At 37.4% G+C, this 27,451-nt stretch overlaps 1 long non-coding RNA gene and 1 pseudogene across 2 annotated transcripts in view; both read right to left on the reverse strand.

Moving 5' to 3' along the window:
• The window catches only part of LOC138144435 (uncharacterized), a 206,829-nt gene that overhangs the window by 44,650 nt on the left and 134,728 nt on the right, over positions 1-27,451 (reverse strand). The window lies entirely within an intron of this gene.
• Positions 18,913-22,755, reverse strand: LOC138144434 (heat shock cognate 71 kDa protein-like; annotated as a pseudogene).

A 27,451-nucleotide genomic window follows, 5' to 3' on the forward strand; every position in this document is an offset into this window, starting at 1 on the left:
GTATTAAACATTAAACAGGGCATTAAAAAATGTGGTCCAGGGATTGGAAATAACTCAGAATACAGTATCTGAATTAGTCCTGTGTAGTACCCACAAGGAAGTTATTCTTGGTCTACTGAAGTGCACCTGTCCTGGCTAGTCTTTTCAAAGATGTTTACAAGGGGTTCAGGGGTTACAGCACCAGGCCCAAAGTCAGGAAGAGCTGAATTTAAATCCTGCCTCAAACACTTACTAGCTGTGTGACCCTGGGTTAGTCACTTAACCCTGTTTGCTTCAGTTTCCTCATCTGTTAAAAATAAGTGAGAGAAGTAAATGGCAAACCACTCCAGTATATTTGCCAAGATAACCCCCTAAAGAATCCTGGAAGGCACGGCAGGAGACAGAGAGGCAGGCCCGGAAGGGGCCTGATCAACGTGGAGGGCAAGTCTTCCCACCAACCACAAGGGCCACTACCAGGCCTATCTTCAAAGGGCTGGGACTGGAAAGAGCAAGGTAAGAAGCAAATACAGGGTCCCTGTCCTAGACAGCAAATACTCCTGGGGCTACCACTTCATAGCCCAGAAATAAAAAAAAAAAGCCCCTATCAGGACCTCCATAGGCCAGGATGACAGAGTGAACCTCACCTGCTCCAAATCCCCCCCTCTAACCCTGAACACATAGTAACTCTTGCCCCAGGGCAAAACCCTCTACAGTGAAGGCTTGGGATCCCTAGAGGAAGGGTGTGGCTAGGGCCCTGCCTCAAAATGGGTAGAAGGAAGATCACAAAGACAAAGAGTCTGGAGTCCTACTATCCTCAGAGGGAGGAACCAAACTCAGAATAGATAGAGGTAGGACTCCATACCCACAGCTGAAAAATCAACAGGGAATGGGTCCCAAACAGAAGGCTCTCCTAAATGAGATCAAAAGGAACTTTGAAAACCAAATGAGAGAGATAGAAGACAAAATGAATAATTCTCTCAAAATAGCAGAATTAGAAAAACATTATAATGAAGAAAACATCTCTATAAAAAGAAAAGTGTATGATATGGAAAGGGAGCTCCAAAAATTAACCAAGGAATGATTTGCTAAAAACTAGAATCAACCAAATTGAAACAAATAACTCTATGAGGAACCAAGAACTAGTCAAAGAAAGCAAGAAGAATGAAAAATTATAAAAAGAGGTAAAATACCTCAAAGAAAAAAATAACTGACCTGGAAAACAGATCCAGGAGAGAGAATCTGAGAATCATAGGCCTACCAGAAAATCATGATGAAAAAATGAGCCTGGACAACATTTTCCAAGAGCTCATCAAGGAAAAGTGCCCTGAGATACTAGAACCTGAGGGTAAAATAGAAATCAAGAGAATCCACCAGACACATGCTGAAAGAGATCCCAAACTGGAAAAGTCCTCCAAATGTTGTGGTCAAACTCCAGAACTACCAGATAAAAGAGAAAATACTTCAAGAAGCCAGAAAGGAACAATTCAAATATTGAGGGTCCACAGTGAGGATCGCACAGGATTTGGCAGCCTCTACACTGAAAGATCGGAGGCAGTAGAATACAATTTTCCCGGAAGGCAAAAGAACTCCGGTTACAACCAAGAATCACATACCCAGAGAGACTGAGCATATTCTTCCAGGCAAAGAGATGGTCATTCAACAATATAACAGAGTTCCAGACCTTCTTGACAAAAAAAGCCAGAACTCAGTGGAAAATTCAACCTCCAATTCCGAGATGCAACAGTGACTTAGAAAGGTAAACAAGGAAAACACACACACACCCTGCTATTTGATAAGAGCAAACTGCTTATAGACAAGTAGAGTGTATGAGTATAAAATACACAAAATGAGGATTTAAGAAAAACTTATTAAGGGCTACAAAGGAACTTCAATGGAAGAAAGAGAATGAATGAGTGGAAAAGGGTAAATTATGCCACACAAAGAGGCATAAAAACTGTATAGCAGAGGAAAAGAAGGGAGGGAGATGGGAATCATATGAGCTTTTCCCTCATTGGTTCTGGTGAAAGGAGGGAATAACAACCAGTTAAGTATAGGACTCTATAGAGAAGAAATGCAAAAAGTATCATTTCAGAGGGAAAAGGGGAGGGAGAGGAGCTTTGCATGAGATTTGTTCCTGTCACTCTTGGTGTGAAGAAATAATATACTTAATTAAGTATAAAAATATCCTACAGGTAGTAGGAGGGGGAAAGGGCTACGAAAGGTGGGGGTGGGGGGGTGGGGGGGGTTAGTAGGGAGGGAAGAAGTAAGGGGAAAGAGGAGGTAAAGGGAGGGGGGCTGATAAGGGAATACTGAGGGATGCGGTGGTCAAAAGGAAAACTATTAAGGTGGAGAAGGGAGAAGGGGAGAAAAAAATATTAGTATTAACAGGGGAGGGAATAAGATGGAGGGGAAAAAACAGATAACAATCATAAGTATAAATGCGAATGGAATGAACTCTCCCAAAAAACGGAGATGGAGAGCACAATAGATTAGAAACAAAAATCCTACAATATGCTGTTTACAAGAAACACATCTGAAACAGAGGGATACACACAGGGTAAAGGTAAAAGGGTGGAGTAAAATATATCATGCCTCAGCTAAAGTAAAAAAAAAGCAGGGGCAGCAATCCTTATCTCAGATAAAGCAAAAGCAAAAATTGACCTAATTAAAAGAGATAAGGAAGGAAACTATACTCTGTTAAAAGGCACAATTGAGAATGAAGCAATATCACTACTTAACATATATGCACCAAGTGGTATAGCATCCAAATTCCTAGAGGAGAAGGTAAAGGAATTAGAGGAAGAAATAGATAGCAAAACTATACTAGTGGGAGACCTTAATCTCCCCCTCTCTGAACTTGATAAATCTAACCTGAAAATAAACAAGAAAGAAGTTAAGGAGGTGAACAGGATTTTAGAGAGGATAGGTATGATAGATCTCTGGAGAAAACTGAATGGGGATAAAAAGGAATATACTTTCTTATCAGTGGTTCATGGCACATACTCAAAAACTAACCACTTTCTACGGCATAAAAACCTCACAATTCTATGGAGTAAGGCAGAAATATTAAATACATCCTTCTCAGATCATGATGCAATAAAAATTATATGCAATAAAGGGCCATGGAAAGACAGACTAAAAACTAATTGGAAATTAAACAATTTAATCCTGAAGAATGAGTGGGTCAAACAAGACATTATAGAAACAATCAGTAATTTCATTCAAGAGAATGATAATAATGAGACAACATACCAAAATTTATGGTATGCATTAAAGGCAGTTCTTAGGGGTAGTTTTATATCCGTGAGTGCATACATGATTAAATTAGAGAAAAGGGAGGTCAGTGAATTGGGCATGCAATTGAAAAACCTAGAAAAAGAACAAATTCAAAATCCCCAATTAAATACTAAATTAGAAATATTGAAAACCAAAGGAGAGATCAATAAAATTGAAATTAAGAAAACTATTGAATTAATAAATAAAACTAAGAGCTGCTTCTATGAAAAAACAACAAAATCGATAGACCCTTAGTCAATATGATAAAAAAAAGAAAGAAGAAAACAAAATTATGAGTATCAAAAATGAAAAGAGTGACTCTACCTCCAATGAAGAGGAAATCAAAACAATAATTAGGAATTATTTTTCCCAATTGTACGCACATAAATTTGACAATCTTAGGGAAATGGATGAATATTTACAAAAATACAAGTTTATCAGATTAACTGAAGTGTTAGTAGGTTACTTGAATAACCCCATCTCAGAAAAAGAAATTGAACAAGCCATCAGTCAACTCCACAGGAAAAAAATCTCCAGGGCCAGATGGATTTACTAGTGAATTCTATCAACCATTTAAAGACCAATTGTTTCCAATACTCTATAAACTATTTGGGGAAATTAATGAAGAAGGAGTCCTACCAAATTCTTTTCATGACACAAATATGGTACTGATACCTAACTCAGGAAAAAATAAAACAGAGAAAGAAAATTATAGACCAATCTCCTCATGAATATAGATGCAAAAATTGTAAATAAAATACTAGCAAAAAGACTACAGCAACTTATCTCAAGAATAATACATTTTGATCAGGTAGGATTTAATCCATGAATGCAAGGATGGCTTAATATTAGTAAAACCATCAGTATAATTGATCATATCAACAATAAAACTAGCAGAAACCACATGATTTTCTCAACATATGCAGAAAAGGCCTTCGACAAAATACAACATCCATTCCTATTAAAAACATTAGAAAGTATAGGAATAAATGGAGCCTTCCTTAAAATAATAGGTAGCATCTATTTAAAGCCATCAGCAAGTATTATATGTAATGGGGAGAAGCTAGAAGCATTTTCCATAAGATCAGGGGTGAAACAAGGGTGTCCACTATCACCCCTCTTATTCAATCTGGTACTAGAAAAGTTAGCAGTAGCAATTAGAGAAGAAAAAGAAACCAAAGGAATCAAATTAGACAAAGAAGAGACCAAGCTATCACTCTTTGCAGATGATATGATGATATACTTATAGAATGCTAGAGAATCAAGTAAAAACAGCTAGAGACAATAAATAAATTTGGCAAAGTTGCAGGATATAAAATAAACCCACATAAATCCTCAGCATTCCTGTATATTTCCAATGAAATTCAACAGCAAGAGATAGAAAGAGAAATCCAATTTAAAGTTACTGTAGACATTATAAAATATTTGGGAATCTACCTGATAAAACAAACCCAGGACCTATATGACCACAACTACAAAACACTTTTCACACAAAGTCAGACCTAACTAATTGGAAAAATATCAATTGCTCGTGGCTGGGTCGAGCTAATATAATAAAAATGACAATTTTACCTACATTAAATTATATATTAATTGCCATACCAATTAATTTACCAAAAAATCTAGTTTAAAGCTAGAAAAAGAGTAGCAAAATTCATTTGGAAGAACAAAAGGTCCAGAATATCATGAGAATTAATGAAAAGAAATGCTAGGGAAGGTGGACTAGCTATACCAGATTTCAATCTGCATTATAAAGCAGCAGTCATCAAAACTACTTGGTACTGGCTGAGGAATAGAGGAGTGGATAAATGGAATAGATTAGGCACACAAGATTCAGAAGTCAATGACTATAGTAATCTACAGTTTCATAAACCCCTAGGCCCTGGTTTTTCAGATAAGAACTCACTATTTGACAAAAACTGCTGGGAAAACTGGAATATAGTATGGCAGAAACTGGGCATAGACCATTATCTAACACCATATACCAAAATCAAGTCTAAATGGGTGCATGACCTAGGTATAAAGGTTGATACTGTAAGCAGTCTCATAAAACAAGGAATAATTTACCTGTCAGACTTGTGGAGTGGGAAAGACTTTATGACCAAACAAGAATTAGAGAACATTATAAAACGTAAAATGGATAATTTTGACTACATGAAATTGAAAAGCTTCTGTACAAACAAAGCCAATATAACCAAGATTAAGAGGGAGGTGGGAAATTGGGAAAGAATCTTTACAACCTATGTCTCTGAGAATGGACTCATTTCTAAAATATACAGAGAATTGAGTCAAATTTATAAGAATACAAGTCATTCCCCAATTGATAAATGGTCAAAGGATATGAACAGGCAATTTTCAGAGAAAGAAATTAAAGATATCTATAAGCACATGAAGAAATGCTCTAAATCACTATTGGTTAGAGAAATGCAAATCAAAACAACTCTGAGGTACCACATCTCACCAGTCAGATTGGCTGATGACAAAACAGGAAAATAACAAATGCTGGAGAGGATGTGGGCAAATTGGAACACTAATGCATTTCTGGTGGAGTTGTGAACTGATCCATCCTTTCTGGAGAGCTATCTGGAATTATGCACAAAGGGCTATAAATACTTTCATATCCTTTGACCCAGCAATACTACTCCTAGGATTATATCCCAAAGAGATCATAGAAGTCGGAGGAAGACCCATATGTACAAAAATGTTTATAGCAGCTCTTTTTGTGGTGGCAAAGAATTGGAAATTAAGGGGGTGCCCATCAATTGTGGAATGGCTGTACAAGTTTTGGTATATGCATGTTATGGAATACTATTGTGCTATAAGAAAGGAGGAGCAGACGATCTTCATATTTACCTGGAGAGGCTTATACAAACTGATGCTGAGTGAGAAGAGTAGAACCAGGAGAAATTTGTACACAATTACAAACACAACATATATGTGATGACCAACTTTGATAGACTGGACTCTTCTCCGCAATGCAGTGATATAAGTCAATCCCAAAAGACTCATGATGGAGAGAAATATGTGCATCCAGAGAAAGAACTAAAAAGAACTGAGTTTATATCCAGGTGGAAGCAAAATACCTGATCTTTTTCCTTCTCTTGTTTGGTTTTATGTCTTCTTTACCATTTTTCATTCTATCTGATACGATCCATCTTTATAACCTGACTAATGTATAATGTGAAAGTATTTACACATCCTATACTTGACTATATGCCGCCATGGGGATGATGGGAGGGAGGGGTCAAATGTGAAGCTCAAGTAATTGTGGAATTGAATCCTGTAAACTAAAAGGAAACAAACAAATTAATTTAAAAAAGTAAAAAGTAAAAAAAAAAAAAAAAGATAACCCCCTAAAGGGTTAAAAGAATGCAACCTGACTGAAAACGACTGAACATGAAACAATATCCTTCTGGTCGCTAGACGGCGATCAAAACCACAGACAGCTTTACAGCCTGAGGTACCCCAAGGACCAAGCACCTTCATCCTTGTGATGGGTATTCCCTGTGGAGCATTTTCCTCTTGCTCCCCCGTTCCAAAGAAGGGGATGAAATGCTGCCTTAAATCACAGAATGTAATTATGTTTTGTCTCCACCCTCACTCTTTGAAACAGAGAGTTTGAAACTCTCAGTCCCTTTCCCTCTGTACCTGTATTTATACAGTCAGCATATTATCTCTATGGTTTTATTGGGGGAAATGAGAAAGGAAAATGGAAAAAACTGTCTTTCATCTGAGAATTTTATCGTGGTTAATTAACTAAATTCCCTTGTCACGTCTGCCTTCATGAAGATGCGGGAGAGGGTAAGTCCACGCACAGATAACTAGCCTGCGGCTCCCATTGCAGACTTTTGTTCCGACCCCCGCTCACCAATCTGGCCAACAGAAATCCCGCAGAGTTCAGTTTTCAAGAGAATCTAGGTCAGGGGTCGGAGACGAAGGCCACTGGTGCCTGTTTTTGTACTCCGTGGAGCAGGGTGCTTAGAACAGCTTTTACAATATAAGTTTTAGTGTATTAAAAATCATAAAACTGCTCTAGGTGGATATGATCACCCCACAGCACAGCCGCGTTAATACCAGCTGCACCAATATCCCTCATTAGCATCCCCTGCTCAGGGTCAAGCCCAGCATCCCCCTCCCTCCACCCTCATCCCCACTCACTCTAGGCTTCCTGCCCTGGAAGTCTGAATGAATCACAGGAAGACTGTAAATACAGGTAGTGTCATATTTGTCCTACTGTCAGAGAGGTTTGTGTGACCTCAGGGAAATTGTGACTTCCAGTATCATTTTTTTGTTTCAGAAAGGTTAGTACAATCTGAGCAGTAATCTTGTTTCTAGTCGAGGGTTTTACCTAATCCCTTCTGAGTTAGCCTTGGAAAGATCCAGTGATATCAAAACAAAAAGCCAAATTCTCCCAGACTGCAGCAGTAGAAATTAGTTTGAAGGAAGCTCATATTTAGGAGTAAAGATTAGGAATACAGTTTTGAAAATAGTGAGTTTGATATGCCGACAAAGTATTCAAATGGAGATGCCCAGTGATGTGGGACTTAAATTCAGAAGCACGAGTATGATTAGCGATATAGATTTATAAATCGCTTATACATAGATGGTAATTGAAAACCTGAGGGCTGATGGGATCACTGAGAAAAAGAATTATAAATAATCAATCAGTTAAGCGTTTATTATATACTCACAATACACTAGGCACTGTGGTCTTGGGGACCTATTTTTCCTTTAGGAATCCATTGATGTATCGCTTAGTTGGTTGTTTTTCCTGAGATTCAATTCTTGTAATTTTTATTTCTTATTTTGTTCATCAGTATTTTATATTTTTGTAACTATCCATCTCATTTATTTTCAGTTTCATTAATGCATAAATGGGCAAAATAATTTCTAATATATCCTTTATCTCTCCTTCAATTTTTATGAATTAACCTTTTTATCTTGTATATTGATGTGGTTTTTCCTATTTCTTAAAAAATCAGGTTAGTTAAGTATCTACTCCATTAATTTTTAAAGCTCCAAGTTTAGAATGAAGTCCACAATTTATTTGGCTTTTAATTTTTTTTTATTCTTTGATTTTTCAGAATTTCTTTTTGGTGTTTATTTTTGGTTTTTGATTTCTTGGTTTTCTAGAGGTAATTTTTAGTTGCATACTTCATTCATATGTTATTTCTCAAGTCTTTGATGATGAAAGAATTTAGAGATCTAAATTTTTCCCTAAGGATTGTTTTGACTTCCTTCCAAAAGTTTTATATATTGAATTGGTGATTTTGTTTTCTTGAATGAAATTATCTATTGTTGCTTTGATTCTTCTTTCAGATTAAATTATTTAGTCACTACTTAACTTGAAATCTTTTCTTTAAATGTTCTTTATAGATAAATTTTTGTGTTATGACCAGTAAAGTGTATGTTTTATGATTCTGTTTTTCTGAATTTTTTGTCCTAGTTCATTGTAAGTTTTTGTAAAGATATCATATACTGTAGTGGAGTAGGGATATCTTCTCTTTTTTCTTCTTCTGAGCCATGCTTATCCTTTGTAATTTTGCAATACTCAGTTTTGATTGCTTTGTGGTTTTTCTTTCCTATGGGAAATTTCTTCTTATGAATTATGTCCTCAGGGGCATATGCCTTTTTTTATTTTTATTTTACCATGTACCTGGTTTGGCAGTCTAGTAAAACCTATGGACCCCTTCTCAGAATAATGTTTTAAATACAAGAAAAAAATAGGATTACACAATAAACCGATTATATTGAATATAGTTATCTATCTGTCTGTCTATCTTTGTGCCATTCATGAACCCTAAGTTAAGAACTTGTGCTATTATTTAGCACATAACAAGTGACTAATAAATGCTTGCTTTTGTTTTTGTTCTTTTTGCTGTTCTCTAATTATCCTTCTGGTTCAACTATTTTACCTTTTTTCCTCTATATTTTCATTGTTTTATTCTGAGGCTATATCTATACCACCCTGGAATTATCCTTAGTCAACATCAACAAGTAAATGCTTAGTGTTTTCCTAGTCCTTATAAAGCAACTGCTTTAGATTTAAAAATTTCTATAGAAAACACATACCACCAGTTAGGAATACTAAAAGAAACTGGGCTTTTGCTACAGGCTCATTGTACTTTAAACACCTGGGTGGGTATATGAAGAAAGGGAGAGACAAGAAAATAATTTACATTACCCAAAGAGACCAGAACATAGATCACTGAAAGGATCAAGTTCCTGTCTTAGGTTTATCATCATGTTAAGTCCTGGTGGGAGTAGTAAGGGATTGATGATCCAGAACAGAGGCACTCAGGTTGTACCAGCCTCTCAGTTCCTCCAATTTAGTACAGTCCATCTTGCCTCACACAATAGGGTCACACTGGAGAGGGCTAGGTCTTTTAATAGAGAGGGAAGAAGTCTCACTCATGTGCATTCAAATGCTTTTCTATCTCTAATATCACAGAAAGGTAATCAGTCAGGTTGCACAGAGATGGAAGATTCTATTAAAGAAGATTTACTATGACTGCTGTGGGTGTCACTATTTCCAGAACAGAGAGTTTGTCAGAGAAAGGTTGGGTCTAGAAAACCAGAAGTAGTTCTGGGCTACCATAACTGTATATTCTACATGGTTCTAGATGTGATGAGGGACACAAAAGAAGTAGGAGATATTTCTTAGAGTTCAAAATATAAAACATATAAAACAAGCCTAACACACAAGCTTTTTAGCTGGTCATTCCAGATCCTCTAATGACAGTACTTGTCTTTCATTTTTGTCATTTGTAAATTCTCTATCTTCAATCTTTATTCATCACAATTCCCTTATATGATTTCTATGGCTTTGAGTAATCTCCTTACAAGTAAATAGGGATGCAAAGATATCATAAAAAAGGGAAAAGGACTTACATGTACAAAAATATTTATAGCAGTTCTTTTTGTGATGCCAAAGAATTGGAAACTGAGGGGATGCTCATCAATTGGGGAATGGCTGAATAAGTTGTGGTATATGAATATGATGAAATACTATTGTGCTATAAGAAATTACAGAAATGGGGTGGCTAGGTGGCAAAGTGAATAGAACACCTGTCCTGGAGTCAGGAGGACCTGAGCTCAAATCTGGCCTCAGACACTTAACAAAAAAAAAAAAAAAAAACTAGCCATGTGACCTTGGGCAAGTCACTTAACCCCAACTGCCCTACTTTACCCCCTCCAAAAAGCCAAAAAAAAAATTTTACGGAAATGATGCTTTGGGAAAATCTGGAAAGATTTACATGCACTAATGCAAAGTGAGGTGAGCAGAACCAGGAAAAGAGTACACAGTAGCAACAATACTGTACAATAATCAACTGTGAATGACTTAGCTCTTCTCAGAAATACAATAATCTAAGAGAGTCCCAAAGGACTTATGATGAAAAATGCTATCTACTTCCAGAGAAAGCACTGATGGAGTCTGAATGTAGACCAAAGCAAACTTTTGAAACTTTCTTTTGTTTTTTTGGTTCTATGTTTTCTTTCACAACATAATTAGTATGAAAATATGTTTTACATGATTGCACATATTGTATTGCTTGCCATCTTAGGGGTAGGAGGAAGGGAGGGGAGGAGAATGTTGCAACTCAAAATTTTATTTTAAAAATGAATGTTAAAATTATCTTTACATGTAATTGGAAAAAATAAAATGCTATTCTTTAAAAAGCCAAGTAAATGGGGGTAATACTAGGACCTACTTCCTAGAATTTTTGTACTTCAGGCATTAGAGCTAAGGGGAAAGGGCGGAGGAGGGAGCAGCAAGAGTGGTACAAAAGAAAGTCCAACAATGACTAAAGTTGGACTTGGAGAAGGGAAGACCCATCTTGCAGAAAATAGATTCCTTGATTCCATGGGAGTTAGGGACAAGTTGAAACTTAAGAGAGAGAGACCAATTGTAATGGGATTCTAGGGGTGGCAGCTTCGGGATGGTCTCACTACACAGACCAATGGAAGACCACAGGGTGAAGCACATGGAACTAAGGGGAGAAGCATGGTCTCTTGGGAAGTAAATGAACCATCTCATGTCACCAATGGAGCAAAGCTTGGTCACTTGGTGCTAGTACATGCTTGTGAAACAAATGAGTAGTATCTCTTAAGATTGTATATAATAATCAAGCTTAGTGTCTCAGAACTAATTCAAATAAGGAACTAATCACTGTAGTTAGAAGAGCCCTAGAAATTACTGATTGCTCACTAGGATGGTATTAGGCAATTGTTGACCTGAAAATGAAATTATAAATCTGTACCTATACTAACAAGACCCAAAGGATTATTTGTGAATACTGTAGAATTACAAAATGGAAAAGGACCTCAGTGGATAAATAATTCAGTCTATAAAAAACCTGTGTGCCTCAGATAATTGTGTGTATTTCTTTCTTTATGCATTGTCTAATGTGTCCTGGATAACAGAACCTCTTTGCTCCTCAAATCGCTTTTAAAGTATCTGGTGATTACAAACAGTTCCGTGAAGAACATTTTTAAGTGAAGCTTGACCTCTCTCTACCTGAAGGCCTCAAATGAACTAGTTCCTTCTTTAATCAATATGCCCTGTAAATATACACTTGAAAACATATAGTTGAAAATACTTCTGAGCACATAATTTTCTCCTACTGGGAGCATAATTGGCTTCCATTTTAAGAGGAATTTTGCAAGAGTAAGGAGGTGAAATGACCTCAGCATCCTTTTACGTAAGGCTGGAGATAGTAAGGATACACATAAACAAAATGGGAGGTCAAAACAAATGAGATTTGTGATGAAATAAAGATAAAGAGTACATTTTCAAGGTTAAATGAATTGCTACAATAGTTTCCACCAGATTATAGCCCTCTTTAAGAAAATCACTAAATGATAGTTGGAGAAAAATGCTGAGTAGCCTTAGGAATCATTCTCTGGGAAAGCAAAAACCCATAAAAATTCCACTAAGAATTAACAGTTTCTCCTTTCTTGTGTACACAAAAGTAAAGCTTTTCTTTCCTTTTATCTAAATCAGGATGAGAATTTGAAAGGCTCAGGAATCATGAAGTATTACATAGCATGTTAGAATTAAGATTGCTGTTCAGTGATGGCTGCAGAATTGAGAGAATCTCAAGAATTTAAATGGATATCAAAGATCTGCTAGTCCAGCCCTCTATAAAATGCAACAATTCCTTTCTTTGTATCGCTCTGAACAGTTCCTGGAACATAGTAGATATGTAATAAATATTTATTGATTACTTATTAACAATGCAGATCACAACCTATCCATTCCTGCTATCCATATTGAAATACAACTATCAATATCCTGACCATTCTGGGAAACTCTTGCCCTCAAGTTTCCCATTGGACATATATTCAGTTTCTTGGGGCAGGGGTGGGGGGCGGGGGAGCTTCCTTAATTTTTTCTGACATAAGAAGGCTACTGGAGGATTACTCCAGATGTCCAGCTACTATCCTATACTTTTTTTTGCTTTTTTTTTTTTGGAGGGAAATTAGGGTTAAGTGCCTTGCCCAAAGTCACATGGCTAGTTTTTGTGTTAAGTGTCTGAGGTCGGATCTGAACTCAGGCTGTCCTGAATCCAGGGCCAGTGCTCTATTCACTGTGCCACCTAGCTGTCCCCTATCCTATACTTTTCATACATTTTTTTCACTCTAATATTTTCTCGATAATATCCTTTACTCTCGTTCTGTTTCCAAAATACTTTGCTTTTCTTAAAAGTTTATTTTTTTTCTCCCTGAGAGTACAAGAGTGAAGGTACTATTAGATGAAATGCTTTAGAGCTGTTACCTCCTCCCCCTTAATTCAGTCAAATATAGGAAAGTGAGGGACACTATTCAGTACATGATACCCACAGGGACACCCTTCCCAAGTATTCCTTAATCCCTGCACCATCATTAGGAATCATTGTGAGGTAATGGGTAAAGCAGAGGACCAGGAGTCAGGAGATTTAGGTCTTAACACTGGCTCTAGCTTTAAATAACTACATGATCTTGGACAAGAAACCTCACCATTCTGACCTCAGTTTGTCCTGTAAAATGAGGAGAACTGGCTTATACAACCTCTGTGAGGCCTTCTAGCTCTAAAGTTTTTGAATCTAAAGCAGAATAAAATTTATTATATAATTCTAAGTATCTTCAGTTATCTACCATACCTTTCCCTCCAACTACAAGAATAGAGATATAGAGACCTATAGTTGCCTTCAGTCATCCCCATTCCCCTAGTGGAAGTGGTAGAGATAAAGGCAATGACCTTGCATTGGTCAAAAGCTTTAAGAGGTCCATCCATCATTGTTTATGACCCATGGATCTAGATTTCTGTCTACAAACCCAATCACCAATAAATCCTATATATGAAATTCATCATTCTAAGTCCATTAGATAGTAGATAGTTAGCTGGCTTCATCAAAAGTCCAGCCATTCAATTGGTTTAATATTTTCTGTTGATATTATTTGTGCCTGCTTGGTTGGTGGGAAGAAGGAGGGATTTAACAATTCTAGTATATGACTCTCTCTGCATCTAAAATCAGAAAAGTCAATTAAACCACTTCTGGAGCCCAGAAATGAATTATAGACCTATCATAAGATGCTGAAATTGAACAATGGCCATTTTTGTTGACCTATTTTGCATATTACCTAGTTCCACAGAAAGTGCCTGATAACTGAAGAGTATTCATAATTAATTAGGCAAGTAGTAAGCGCTGAGTCACAGTCACATTTCATGAACCAAAACTGCAAGTTTTGAAATGTTGAAAAAGGGCAGTGTCCATCATCAATTAATGATCTCTATGCAGGAAATTTCAGGTATAGTAATTGGAAAACCTTAAGTACTCTGAAGTATTTTGAAACCTTCTTGGAAATGTCTATTAATCAGAACTTACTGGCATCCCCCTGACTTGTTCTCTAAGTGGCCTCTCAAGCTACCCTCTCATTAAGTAAGCCATAAATTACTAAGGCTTTGTAATTAATTCTTAAGTAAATATTCTTATTTTATTGACTTGCTTATCTGTGTGGGTAGGGAGATGATAATTGGGCTCTTTGCTTTTAATACACTCTGTTCAGTGTTCTCTTTTTTTAATGGGGAGGGCAGTGTGGAGGACTGCAGTGAACCTTGGACTGCGTGTTGAGTATAAATGCCATTCTGCTCCTTATTATTGATGTGACCTTGGATAATTAATTTCCTTTCTCTGAATCTCTATTTCCTCACTGTCAAAATACATTAGTCTAGATCAGGGATTCTTGTCCTGGGAATCAAAAAGAGGGGTTTTGTTTGTTTGTTTTGTTTTTTTAGGAATATTTTGATAACTGTATTTAATTTTTAAACAAATCTTTTATTCATTTAGTTTTAGTTTTCAACATTTGTTTCCACAAGATTTTGAGTTACAAATTTTCTCCCTGTCTTTCCCCACTTGCACCCCAAGATAGTGAGCCTGCTGAATACCCTTCCCCCAATCTGCTCTCTCCTATATATATATCCCATTCCCCCCTAGCTTTTTAGTACAGCAAGATGGATTTCTATACCCCAGTTTCTGTAAATTTCATTTCTTAGTTGCATGTAAAATTTTTTTTAACATTTGTTTTTAAAATTTGATTCCCAGATTCTCTCCCTTCTTCCCTTCTCACCTATCCCCCACTGGGAAGACAAGCAATTCAATATAGGTTATACATGTGTAGTCATGCAAAACATTTCCATAGTAGTTATATTGCGAAAGACTAACCATAGTTCCCTCCATCTTATCCCACCCCCCACTTATTCTATTTTCTTCTTTGACCCAGTCCCTTTTCAAAAGTATTTGCTTCTAACTAACCTCTCCCCCAATATACCCCCCCTTCTATCATCCCCTCTTTTGTCCCCTTCCCTCCTCCTTTCCTGTAAGGTAATATACCTAATTGAATGTGTATATTATTCCCTCCTTAAGGCAAATTCAATGAGAGTAAGGTTAATCCATTCGCTTTCACCTTCCTGCACTTCCCTTCCATTGTAACACTGTTCTCTTTCCTCTTTTATATATGATAATTTACCCTATTCTATCTCTCCCTTTCTCCTTCTCCCAATATATTCTCTCTCACCTCTTAATTTTATTTTTTAGATATATCCTTTCATATTCAACTGATCCTGTGCCCTCTGTCTATGTATATATGTACACAAATGTATACACACTCACATACGTATTCATATACATATACTCACTCCTATACATACATATATATTCCCTTCAACTATCTTCATACTGAGAAAAGTCTCATGAGTTACAATTATCGTTTTTTTCACATAGGAATATAAATAGTTCGACTTTAATAAGTTCCTTATGATTTCTTTTTCCTTTTTATCTTCTCATGCTTCTCTTGATTCTTGTATTTGAAAGTCAAATTTTCTATTCAGCTCTGGTCTTTTCATCAAGAATGCTTAAAAGTAGAGGTGGCTAGGTGACACAGTGAATAGAGCACTGGCCCTGGTGTCAGGAGGATCTGAATTCAAATCCAGCCTCAGACACTTAACACTTACTAGCCATGTGACCTTGGACAAGTTACTTAACCCCAATTTCCTCTCCCCCCACCAAAATGCTTGAAAGTCCTCTATTTCATTGAATGACCATATTTTTCCCTGAAGCATTATTCTCAGTTTTTCTGGGTAGGTAATTCTTGGTTTTAATCCTAGCTTCTTTGACCTCCAGAATATTGTATTCCAAGCCCTTCAGTCCCTTAATGTAGAAGTTGCTAGATATTGTGTTTCCACAATACTCAAATTGTTTCTTTCTGACTTCTTGCAATATACTTCTATTTTTTCATTTGTTTGGATCTGTTTTGTATCTTTATTTCTCGTAATGTCATTAGCTTCCATTTGCTCCAATTTAATTTTAAAGCAATTATTCTCTTCAGTGAGTTTTTGAAATTCCTTTCCCATCTGGCCAATACTGCTTTTTAAGGCATTGTTCTCCTCATTGACGTTTTGGGCCTCTTTTGCCATTTGAGTTAGTCTATTTTTAAGGTGTTATTTCCTTCATTCAGGCTGTTGCCTTACTTTTCATGATTTTCTTGCATCATTCTCATTTCTCTTCCCAATTTTTCTTCCACTTCTCTTACTTGATTTTCTTTTTCTTTTTCTTTTTCTTTTTCTTTTGCTTTTCGGAAGCCAATTGGGGTTAAGTAACTTGTCCACGATTACATGGCTAGTTGTTTTTTGTTTGTTTGTTTGTTTGTTTATGTGGGTGTTAAGTGTCTGAGGCCAGAACCAAACGCAGCTCCTCCTGACTCTGGTGCTGGCACTTTACTCACCGCACCACCTACCCTCTTACTTGATTTTCAAAATCCTTCTTTAGCTCCTCCATGGCCTGTAACAAATTCATATTTTTCTTGGAAGCTTTTGATGCAGGAGTTTTGCCTTTGTTGACTTCTTCTGGTTCCATATTTTGATCCTTTTTGTCCCCAAAAAAGGATTTTATGGTCTGATTGCACTTTCTCTGCTTGCTCATCTTGCCAGACACTTACTTGACTTTTGAGCTCTTTGCCATGGTAGAACTCTGCTTCCAGAGTGGAGAGAACTGTGTCCCAAATTGCTGGGGTTTTCACAAATGTTGTCAGAACTTTTGTCAAAGCTATGAGGAGGGCACCCTCTCTACAGCCACCACAAGCTCTAGCACATTGGTGTTCTTCACCCAAGGATGACCACCTAAGACTGCAACCCAGATCCAAGTGGGTCAAAGCAAGAATGATTACCATCTGAATGGTTGCTTTGTCTCTCTATGATCTGCAGGCCAGGAGCTTCAGAGGCAGACACGCAACAACAGCTGCAGCCCCTGAGCCACACACATACCTCTTGCCCTGGGGGAAAGGGCTGAACCCCGCTCTTCTCTCACTCTGGATCAACAGGGTTCCTCATTGACCTTTTAATTCCTCTTTGGCGTTTATGAGTTGAGAAGTCTGGAAATATCTACAGCTGCTGGTGATTCACTCTCCTGAAGTCTTCTCTAGACAATCTGTGCCACTGATCAGGGCTTCCCTGGGTCTGGCTCTGCATGGCTCACATGGGACTGTGCTGGGCTCCCAATCTAGGTGTGATAGACCCTTTCTGTTGGCCTGCCAGGCTGCCTTCAGTGGAAGACTTGTTTCTCTCTGTCACTTTGTGGGATCTGTAGCTCTAACATTTGTTTAGAGACAGATTATATAGATATTGGAGGTGGTTGGTGTGGGAGCTTAAGCATGTTCCTGCTTTTACTCCACCATCTTGACTCTGCTCCCTGATAACTGTATTCAATATAATTGATTTCCTTTGCAATCCTATTTATTTTATCCTATGCTTTTTTATTTTTTGAAATAGAGCAATACTTTAATATATATATATATATATATATATATATATATATATATATATATATATATATATATTTACTTTCAGTTTACACCACTCGGTTCCACAATCCCTTGAATTCCAAATTTTCCCCCCCTCCCTCTCGTCTCCCCTCCTCCCTTCCATGGTGGCATGCAATCTGATGTAGGTTCTACAAATACCCTCACATTAAACATTAGTCAAGTTATAAAGAAGAATTTTAACCAATGGGATGAACAACAAGAAAGAAGGAAGGAAACAAAACAAAACACCAAAGATAGAGAGTACATGGTTTGCTTCAATCTGCATTCAGACTCAGTAATTCTTTCTCTGAATGTGGATATCTCTTTCCATCATGAGTCTTTTGGAGTTGTCTTATTTTTTAAAATTAATTCATTTGTTTACTTTTAGTTTACAAGATTTAATTCCACAATTCCTTGAGTTTCAAATTCTGTCCTCCTCCCTCCCCCCCCCCAAGGTGGCTTATAGTCAAGTATAGAATCTGCAAATACTTTCACATTAGACACTAGTCAGGTTATAAAGACAGGTTATATCAGATGGAATGAAAAATGGTAAAGAGGAAATAAAACCAAACAAGAAAAAGAAAAAGATCAGGTAATTTGCTTCAATCTGCATTCAAACACTGTTTTATCTAGTTCTTTCTCTGAATGTAGACATCTCTCTCCATCATGAGTCTTTTGGAGTTGTCTTATAATCCTGCATTGCTGAGAAGAGTCCAGTCTATCAAAGTTGGTTGTTACATATACATTGTGTCTGTAATTATGTACAGATTTTTTCCTGGTTCTGCTCTTCTCACTCAGCATCAGTTCATATAAGCCTCTCCAGGTAAATGTGAAGTCCATCTGCTCCTCATTTATTATAGCACAATAGTATTCCATTACACTCATATACCACAACTTATTCACCCATTCCCCAATTGATGGGCATTCCTTTAATTTCCAATTCTTTGCCAACACAAAAAGAGCTGCTATAAATATTTTTTGTACATATGGGTCCTCCTCCCACTTGTATGATCTCTTAGGGAGATGCCCTTAGAAATAGCACTTTTTTATGGCCCTTTGGGCATGGTTCCAAATTGCTCTCCAGAATGGTTGGATCAGTTCACAACTCCACCAACAATGAATTAGTGTTTTATTTTTCTATACCCTCTCCAGCATTTATCATTTTCCTGTTTTGTCATCTTAGCCAATCTGACAAGTGAGGTAAAGTACCTCAGAATTGTTTTGATTTGCATTTCTCTAATCAATAATAATTTAGAACATTTTTTCATATGCTTATAGATAACTTTAATTTCTTTTTTTATGATGCCAATTTTAAATAGATTTTATTCTCCAAGACAATTGCATTTCCACTTGTTTACAGTACTGATGAAGTGCAATGTTGTTTACTTCTCTCCCTTTGCACACATTCAAGTATTCAAAATGCCCAGATTTACACAGTAGCTTAAATGTTACTTTTAAACTGCTACTGCCTTGGCTACAAATTTGAGTCCTTAAAGTTTTGGAAAGCTGTGTGGAATGCTCTGATGTGTTTAGTCGACCTCTTTAATGGTGGGTCCAGAAGAAGCACCTCCAGATGGGGCTACTCCACCCCCTGGGAACCCACCAGGCATGCCTCCTGGAATGCCCCCTGCACTCTGGTACAGCTTAGTAATAATGGGGTTGCAGACCTTCTCCAATTCTTTCTGCTGATGCTCAAATTCTTCCTTCTCAGCAGTCTGGTTCTTATCCAGCCAGTTGATTATTTCATTACATTTGTCAAGGAGCTTCTGTTTGTCTTCATCACCAATTTTGCCTTGCAGTTTTTCATCCTCTACAGTTGCTTTCATGTTGAAAGCATAAGATTCAAGAGAATTCTTTGAAGACACCTTGTCTCTCTGCTTTTCATCCTCAGCCTTGTATTTCTCAGCCTCCTGGACCATACGCTCAATATCTTCTTTGCTCAGATGTCCTTTATCATTGGTGATAGTGATCTTGTTCTCCTTGCCTGTGCTCTTATTTACAGCAGAAACACTGAGGATGCCATTTGCATCAATGTCAAATGTTACTTCAATCTGAGGAACACCCCTGGGTGCTGGAGGAATTCCTGTGAGCTCAAATTTGCCAAGCAGATTGTTATCCTTTGTCATCGCTCTCTCACCTTCATAAACCTGAATAAGCACACCAGGCCGGTTGTCTGAATAGGTGGTAAAGGTCTGTGTCTGCTTGGTGGGGATGGTGGTATTGCGTTTGATCAGAACTGTCATAACTCCACCAGCAGTTTCAATTCCAAGGGAAAGAGGAGTGACATCCAACAAAAACAAGTCCTGCACATTCTCAGATTTATCTCCAGACAAAATGGCAGCCTGGACAGCTGCACCATAAGCAACAGCCTCATCAGGATTGATACTCTTATTGAGCTCCTTGCCATTGAAGAAGTCTTGCAGAAGCTTCTGGATTTTGGGGATTCGAGTGGAACCACACACCAGAACGATGTCATGAATCTGAGACTTATCTAGCTTGGCATCTCTTAAGGCCTTCTCCACAGGGTCCAGGGTGCCATGGAAGAGATAAGCATTCAGCTCTTTGAAACGGGCTCGTGTGATTGATGTATAGAAGTCAATACCTTCATAGAGGGAATCAATCTCAATACTGGCCTGGGTACTGGAAGAAAGGGTATGCTTTGGACGTTCACAAGCAGTGCGCAGACAGAGAACAACCCTCTTGTTCTCACTGATGTCCTTCTTGTGCTTTAGCTTGAATTCGGCAATGAAATGGTTGACCATTTGTAATGGGAATGCAAATTTGGAAGATCTTCCCTGCCCCTAGGCTAAAGTGCATCTGAAGCCTGGGGTGGGAGGCTTGTTTTTCAGTAGATACCTTTTGATTGGCCAGTGGGTCAATAAGGTTTTTACATTCTCTGAGCCAGGAGAAGGCTATATAAGCCCTGATGTGAGGCTTTGTTTTGGGGGCTCACTTTGAGAAATGTTCTGTGATTTGATCTGGATTCTGGGAAGCCATTGTCTAGAGCCTCCCCGGCTTTGAAAAACCCAGATGTTGAAACCCAGATGTTGACTGGGTATGGATGTAATGGTTGGGCAGTTTGGAAATCTGTCTACTTGATCTGTTTCTGTCTTGATAATTCTGCCTGCATACTTTGAAGTTCAGGGTGCTGACCTTTTCCCCTGAACAAGGTAAATGATATATGTCTGACTGATTAAAGTAAGCTTGTTAGCCCATTTTGAGTTGCTTTCCTTTAACAAAGCAGATCCAAGAACCTGTATGGGCAGCAAACCCTGAGGACGCGCTTGGGGTGCTTGCTGCTACACCATTCGGTTGTCAAAGTCCTCCCCACCCAAGTGGGTGTCCCCAGCTGTGGACTTGAACTCAAAGATGCCATCTTCAATGGTAAGAATGGAGATATCAAAGGTACCACCTCCAAGGTCAAAGATCAACACATTTCTCTCGGCACCAACCTTTTTGTCCAAGCCATAAGCAATAGCAGCAGCAGTTGGCTCATTGATGATTCGAAGCACATTGAGACCAGCTATGGTTCCAGCATCTTTGGTGGCCTGATTTTGGGAATCGTTGAAATAGGCTGGCACTGTGACCACAGCATTTGTGATGATCTTCCCAAGGTAAGCATCAGCAATTTCTTTCATCTTGGTCAAGACTATAGAAGATACTTCCTCTGGATAGAAACTTTTGGTCTCCCCTTTGTACTCCACTTGGACCTTAGGCCTGCCTGCATCATTCACCACCGTAAAAGGCCAGTGCTTCATGTCTAATTGTACAACTGCATCATCAAATCTGCGACCAATAAGACATTTGGCATCAAAAACTGTGTTGGTGGGGTTCATTGAAACTTGATTCTTTGCAGCATCACCGATTAAACGTTCTGTGTCGGTGAAGGCCACATAGCTTGGAGTGGTCCTGTTTCATTGGTCATTAGCAATGATCTCCACTTTCCCATGTTGGAAGACTCCCACACAGGAGTAAGTGGTGCCAAGATCAATGCCAAATGTGGGTCCCTTTGACATGGTTGCTGAGGAGTTGGGGGAGGTCGTAGCTGACCACTGTGGAGAGAGAAAGGCTGCTGCTGCACTGAGTAGACCCTAGATATCTTTAATTTCTTCCTCTGAAAACTGCCTGTTCATATCCTTTGACCATTTGTCAATTGGGGAATGACTTGTATTTTTATAAATTCGACTCAGTTCTCTGTATATTTTAGAAATGAGGCCTTTATCAGAGACACTGGTTGTAAAAATTCTTTCCCAATTTCCACTTCCCTCCTAATCCTGGTTACATTGATTTTATTTGTACAAAAACTTTTCAGTTTCTTGTAATCAGAGTTATCCATTTTGCATTTCAGAATGTTTCTATCTCTTGTTCGGTCATAAATTCTTCCCTTCTCCATAAATCTGACAGGTAAATTATTCCTTGCTCTCCCATACTGCTTACAGTATATTCTATGCATTTTAAAACCTTATTCTGAGAGGGTGTTCATAGACATCACCATATTGCCAAAGAGGATCATGACACAGAAAAAAGTTAAAAATCCCTGAACTTAATGCCCAAGTCCTTTCCAGCTCTATAATCTACCATTCTTTAACATGGAGAAAAAGTAGAATCTCTTCCTTTAAGCTCTTGTGAGAAAAAAAAAAAGCTTCTAAACTCAGAAAGAACCTACAAATATGTGTAATTATTGTTACTATAGTGTGACTTCTACCAACCCCCTATACATATTAAAGGCAGGAATGTGATAAGGTAAAAGGAAGATAGTGATCTTGCCCTTTGTTTTTTATGCTTGCTGAGATTGATTTTGCATGGCAGACCCAAAGCGTGTTGTGGTTCCTGAAATAAATATCATGGGCAAGATATACATAGTTGTGCGTTGTATTTTTTTTTGACAGAATCCCTTAAAATGAACTTGGAACACAGGATTCCTAAGAGGAAAAGGTAGGAGGAGTATCTAAAGAGACTATCATGACTGCATGAGGTCCATTAATGAGCTAAGATTTTATTTGCTTTAATTCTTTTAATATTTTTCCCAATTACATGTTTAAAACTATTTTTAACATTTTCAAAAAAAATTTCACTTCCATAATATCTCCCTCCTCTTACTCTCACTGAGAAAGCAAGTGATTTGATATAGGTTATACATACGTAGTCATGAAAACATATTTCCATATTAGTCATGTTGTGAAAGAAAACACAGACCAAAAAAAGGAAAAGAAAGAGTTTTTTTTAAGTTTTCTTTAATCTTAATTCAGAGTCCATCAGTTCTCTTGCTGGAGGTGGATAGAACTTATCACAAGTCCTTTGGAATTGTCTCAGATTATTGTATTGCTGAGAATAGCTAAGTCGTTCAGAGCTGATCATCATACAATGTTGTTGTTACTGTGTATACTCTTTTTCTGGTTCTGCTCACCTCACTTTGCATCAGTTCATATAAGTCTTTCCAAGTTTTTTTCTGAAAGCATGCTGTTTTTCATTTCTTATAGCACAATAGCATTCCATCATAATCATATACAACAACTTTTTCAGCCATTTACCAATTGATGGGCATCCCTTGAATTTCCAATTCTTTGCCATTACAAAAAAGAACATCTATAAACATTTTGTGTACATGTAGGTCCTTTTCCTTTTGTATCTCTTTGGGATATAGACCTAGTAGTACTAATCCTGGGTCAAAAGGTATACACAGTTTTATAGCCTTTAGCCATAGTTCCAAATTGCTCTCCAGAATGGTCGAATCAGTTTAAAACTCCACCAAGTGTGTTTTAATGTTTATTTTCTCACATTCTCTGCAATTTGTCATTTTCCCCTTCTGTCATTTACCCAATCTTATAAGTATGAGGTGGTATCTTAGAACTACTTTTATTTGCATTTCTCTAATCAGTAGTGATTTAGAGCATTTTTATGTCTGTAGATAGTTTTGATTTCATCACCTAAAAACAACCTGTTTAAATATCCTTTACTACTTATCAATTGGGAAATTACTTGTATTCTTATAAATGTGACTCAGTTCTCTATATATTTGAAAAATGAGACCTTTGTCAGAGAAACTTGTAAAAAATTTTCCATAGGTATGATTGCTATATATTTCGCTCTATCCTTCCCCCACCCCACCCACATTTATCATTCCCTTTTTTCTTAGGCTGCCTATCCTCAAAATTGTTTTACTTTAGCCCACCACTTCTCCAACCCAACCTCCCTTCTATCATCCCCCCAACCTTTTATTATCCCCTTCCCCTCCTACTTCCTTGTAGAGAAAGATAGATTTCTATTCCCAATTGAGTGTGTATATTCTTCCCAATGAGCTCAGATTTCAAATGACATTTTCAAAAATTTGAAAGGAAGGCAGGTAATTGATACTGGATACAAAAGTTCTATGAGAATAGTATCAAGAAGATTGAAGCCCAGTTTAAACTAAGACTTGAAATAATTGCTAAAAGTATAACAAAGGTTTATATTTAACTGTGCTGAGAGGAGGTGGGGAAGAGAGAGATCAAAGAAGAGATAACCACTTACCTACTTTGCATCATTTCCTCTAGCAAGGCAAATGATCATTAAGCGGGGAAGGTCAGAATAAAAATTATAAGAGAAATGAAGAGAGGTGATAGTAATAAAAGCTGCCAATTAGAGCATTTTACAGATATCTAATTTTGACAACAACCCTGTAAGGTAGAGCCTATTAGTATCCTTACTTTATAAAATGATAAAATGAAAATGAAAAGAAGTTAAGTGACTTGCTCATAATCCCAAAATTTATATGTTGGGTGCATGACTTAAATCTTCTTGTCCTTATAGTCAAAGTTCTTTGACCCAGGCAAACAACATTCCAGGATAAGGAAAAAAAAGTTAACTTATTATTACTGAACCACTCTGGCTACTGTCTTTGAGGATATTAAATTACTCTTTCTACTATCAAGATCTTTGAAGAATTGTGTGGATCAGTAAAGATACTATGGGACTTTATGGGAAAAATGATACTGTAATTTTCAAAAAGTGAAAGAAGGCAGATGCTTCAAACTATAGGTCAGTGAGGTTGATGTCAATTCCTGTCAAAATTCTAGGATGCATTATTAAAAGGATAGTTTATGAGTACTTAGGGAATAGAAAAGATAATCACTATAAACCAGAATGGCTTCCTCAGAGAACAACTCATGTCAAACTAAACTTATTTGCTTTTTTTTATGGGATTACCTGACTCATAGGGAATTTGACAGACTTTTACAACATCCTTGTAGACAAATTAGAAAGTCAAGGACTCTAGGATGGTATAGATAAGGGGATTTGAAAATGCTTGAAGAAGTGATCATTAGTAGACCAATGTCAACTATATGTGTATATATATATGTGTGTGTGTGTGTGTGTGTATATATATATATATATATATATATATATATATATATATATATTGGGGTGACAAGTAGAATACTCTGGAGACCTGTCTAATACTTGACCCTATCCTGTTCAACTCAATCTTCAATTTTAATAGTTTCCATGAAGGCATAAAGCTTGACAGAACAGCTGATGCACTGGGTGACAGAATCTGGATCTAAGAAGTTCTTGATGTACTGAAAGTTAAAAAAACACTGAAGTAGTATAAAATTGTACACTAGAATTCAAATAATCAACTTATCAAGTATAGTCAAGAAATTAGTTCATGAATGAGGGATCAATGAATTACATCCGCATGAGTCAGGAGTATAGCATTGAGTACCAAAAGTCTCATGGAAATTTAGGCTTCATTAGTGGAATTCCAGTATTCAGAGCAAAGAAGGCGATAACACTTCTCCCTGGTTAGCCCACATTTGGAGTATTAGATGTCAATCTGGTTTCCATATTTTAGAAGGATTTCAAAAAGGGACACCCAGGTTGATAAGAGATTCAAAAACCTTGTCATGTGAGAAGTGGTTTAAAAAATTTAGTAATGTTTAGCCTGAAGAAGAATCTTAGATAAGATAAAATTGTCTTCAATATTTGTAAGGTTGTCAGCTAAAGTGGAGATAAGCCTAAGAGAATTTGAAGATTTTCCCTGCCCCCAGTAGGCCAAATGTAATCACATGGAACCTGTGGTGGGAAAAACTTGCTGAAGGGTGGAACAGAGCCCACAGAAAACTGGGAGTCAGAGCAGTTAGAGCTGGAGGGAGAAAAGGATGCATGCAAGGAGACAGCTGGGCTTGTGAGTGTTTGTGGGAAGACTCAAGGATGGTATAGCTCTCTGCTGTGTTATGGTGTATTAACTTCTTTGTTATTATGATGGATTCGGCCTTCTGGCTTGGGGATTTGGTTTTCTGGTGTCGGAATAAATGTTTTACTTCTATCTTCTATATGGAGAATCTGTTATATTTAGTGATTGAGAACTATGCTGGCATATTCACAGTCACCATCAGTGTTGTGAATATTGCTTTGGCACTACAGATGCCAATCTGGTTTCCATATTTTAGAAGGACTTCAAAAAGGGGACACCCAGGTTGATGAGCTATTCTAAAACCTCGCCATGTGAGTAGTTTAAAAAAAATTTAGTAATGTTTATCCTGAAGAAGAGTCTTAAGTAAGATACAATTTTTTTTCAATATTTGTAAGGTTGTCAGCTAAAATAGAGATTAAACTTGTTCTAATTAAGACTCACTGGTAGAAACCACAGAAAGGTAGATGTGGAATTAATATAAAGAAAATTCTTTGTTTGTAACTTGCTGCAGCCTGCTCATACCCACTATGCGACTCTCCATAGATCTGTCAGTAACACCCATTTTCACCAAGACTGTATTCCTCCAAAACATGCAGCCACACAAAATACCAGTACAATACTGGTATTATAAAGGAATTACAAAAGAGTTTGAGAATAAATATTTGATCAAAGAAATGTCTGGGCATAAAAGAGGTGCTTGTTACATGGAGAGAGAAAGAAATAACTGATTGTTGTGTTCTGCTAACATCCTTCCAATGTCAAGAACAAGTGAAAGAGGCACCCAGCATGTTGAGTGGTTTTTTTGTGGAAATATGACAAGTCCACTGAATGAGAAGGTATGCATGGTTTGAGAGCTGCATAAGTGAAGGGAATGCCCACAATGATAAGATCACAAACCCACAGATCTTTTTGAGTATAAAGGAAAGTTTCCTAAATTCTTCCTGGTCATCTCCAAACCATCATTCCCACTCTCTCTCCACCAGAAAATTGGTCCCTGACCCTGGAACAACTCTGATCTCTGATAAGTTAGCTTTCACTTTACTTTGCCCAAATCTTGGCCTCCACCCCACTTTATGCCCAGCTTTACACCCTAAGTCATTTGTTCTCCCCTTTCCTTCATCCAACTCCCTGTTGCCTTTTGTTGTTTGAATATTAGCACAGTATCTGGAACATAAAAAGTGCTTAATTCTCATTCTCTCTCTGTCTCTGTCTCTGTCTCTTTCTCTCTCTGTCTCTGTCTGTCTGTCTGTCTGTCTCCGTATCTGTCTCTTTCTCTCTGTCTCTGTCTGTCTATCTGTCTGTCTCTCTCTCTTTCTCCATGCATCCATCTATCTAATAATTTTATGGAAAGGATTGTCTCAGGCTCTAGTTCTAATCACTTTGAGTAGTCAAGAAGAAGCTAAATGTCCACTTGTTGGGTACTTTCCAACTCTACAATTTCATTAAATTTATCCAGTGCTTTTCCCACTAAATCAAGGAGCTACTTTAACTTCTTAAAATGGGCATCTTTTTATAGATGATGTTTTTATTTTGTGCCAACCCATTCCCATTTCTTCATCCTTATGCTACGGTCTGACTCCCTATTTCTCTCTTACCCAGGTTCATGTTGCTGTCTGACAGCCCCCATTTACTGTGGCACACACACACACACACACACACACACACACACACACACACACACAC

Source organism: Petaurus breviceps, unplaced genomic scaffold, assembly GCF_028583685.1.
Source record: "Petaurus breviceps papuanus isolate PSGF00001 unplaced genomic scaffold, PetGlider_PUasm1.0 90700, whole genome shotgun sequence".
NCBI classification, from domain to species: domain Eukaryota; kingdom Metazoa; phylum Chordata; class Mammalia; order Diprotodontia; family Petauridae; genus Petaurus; species Petaurus breviceps.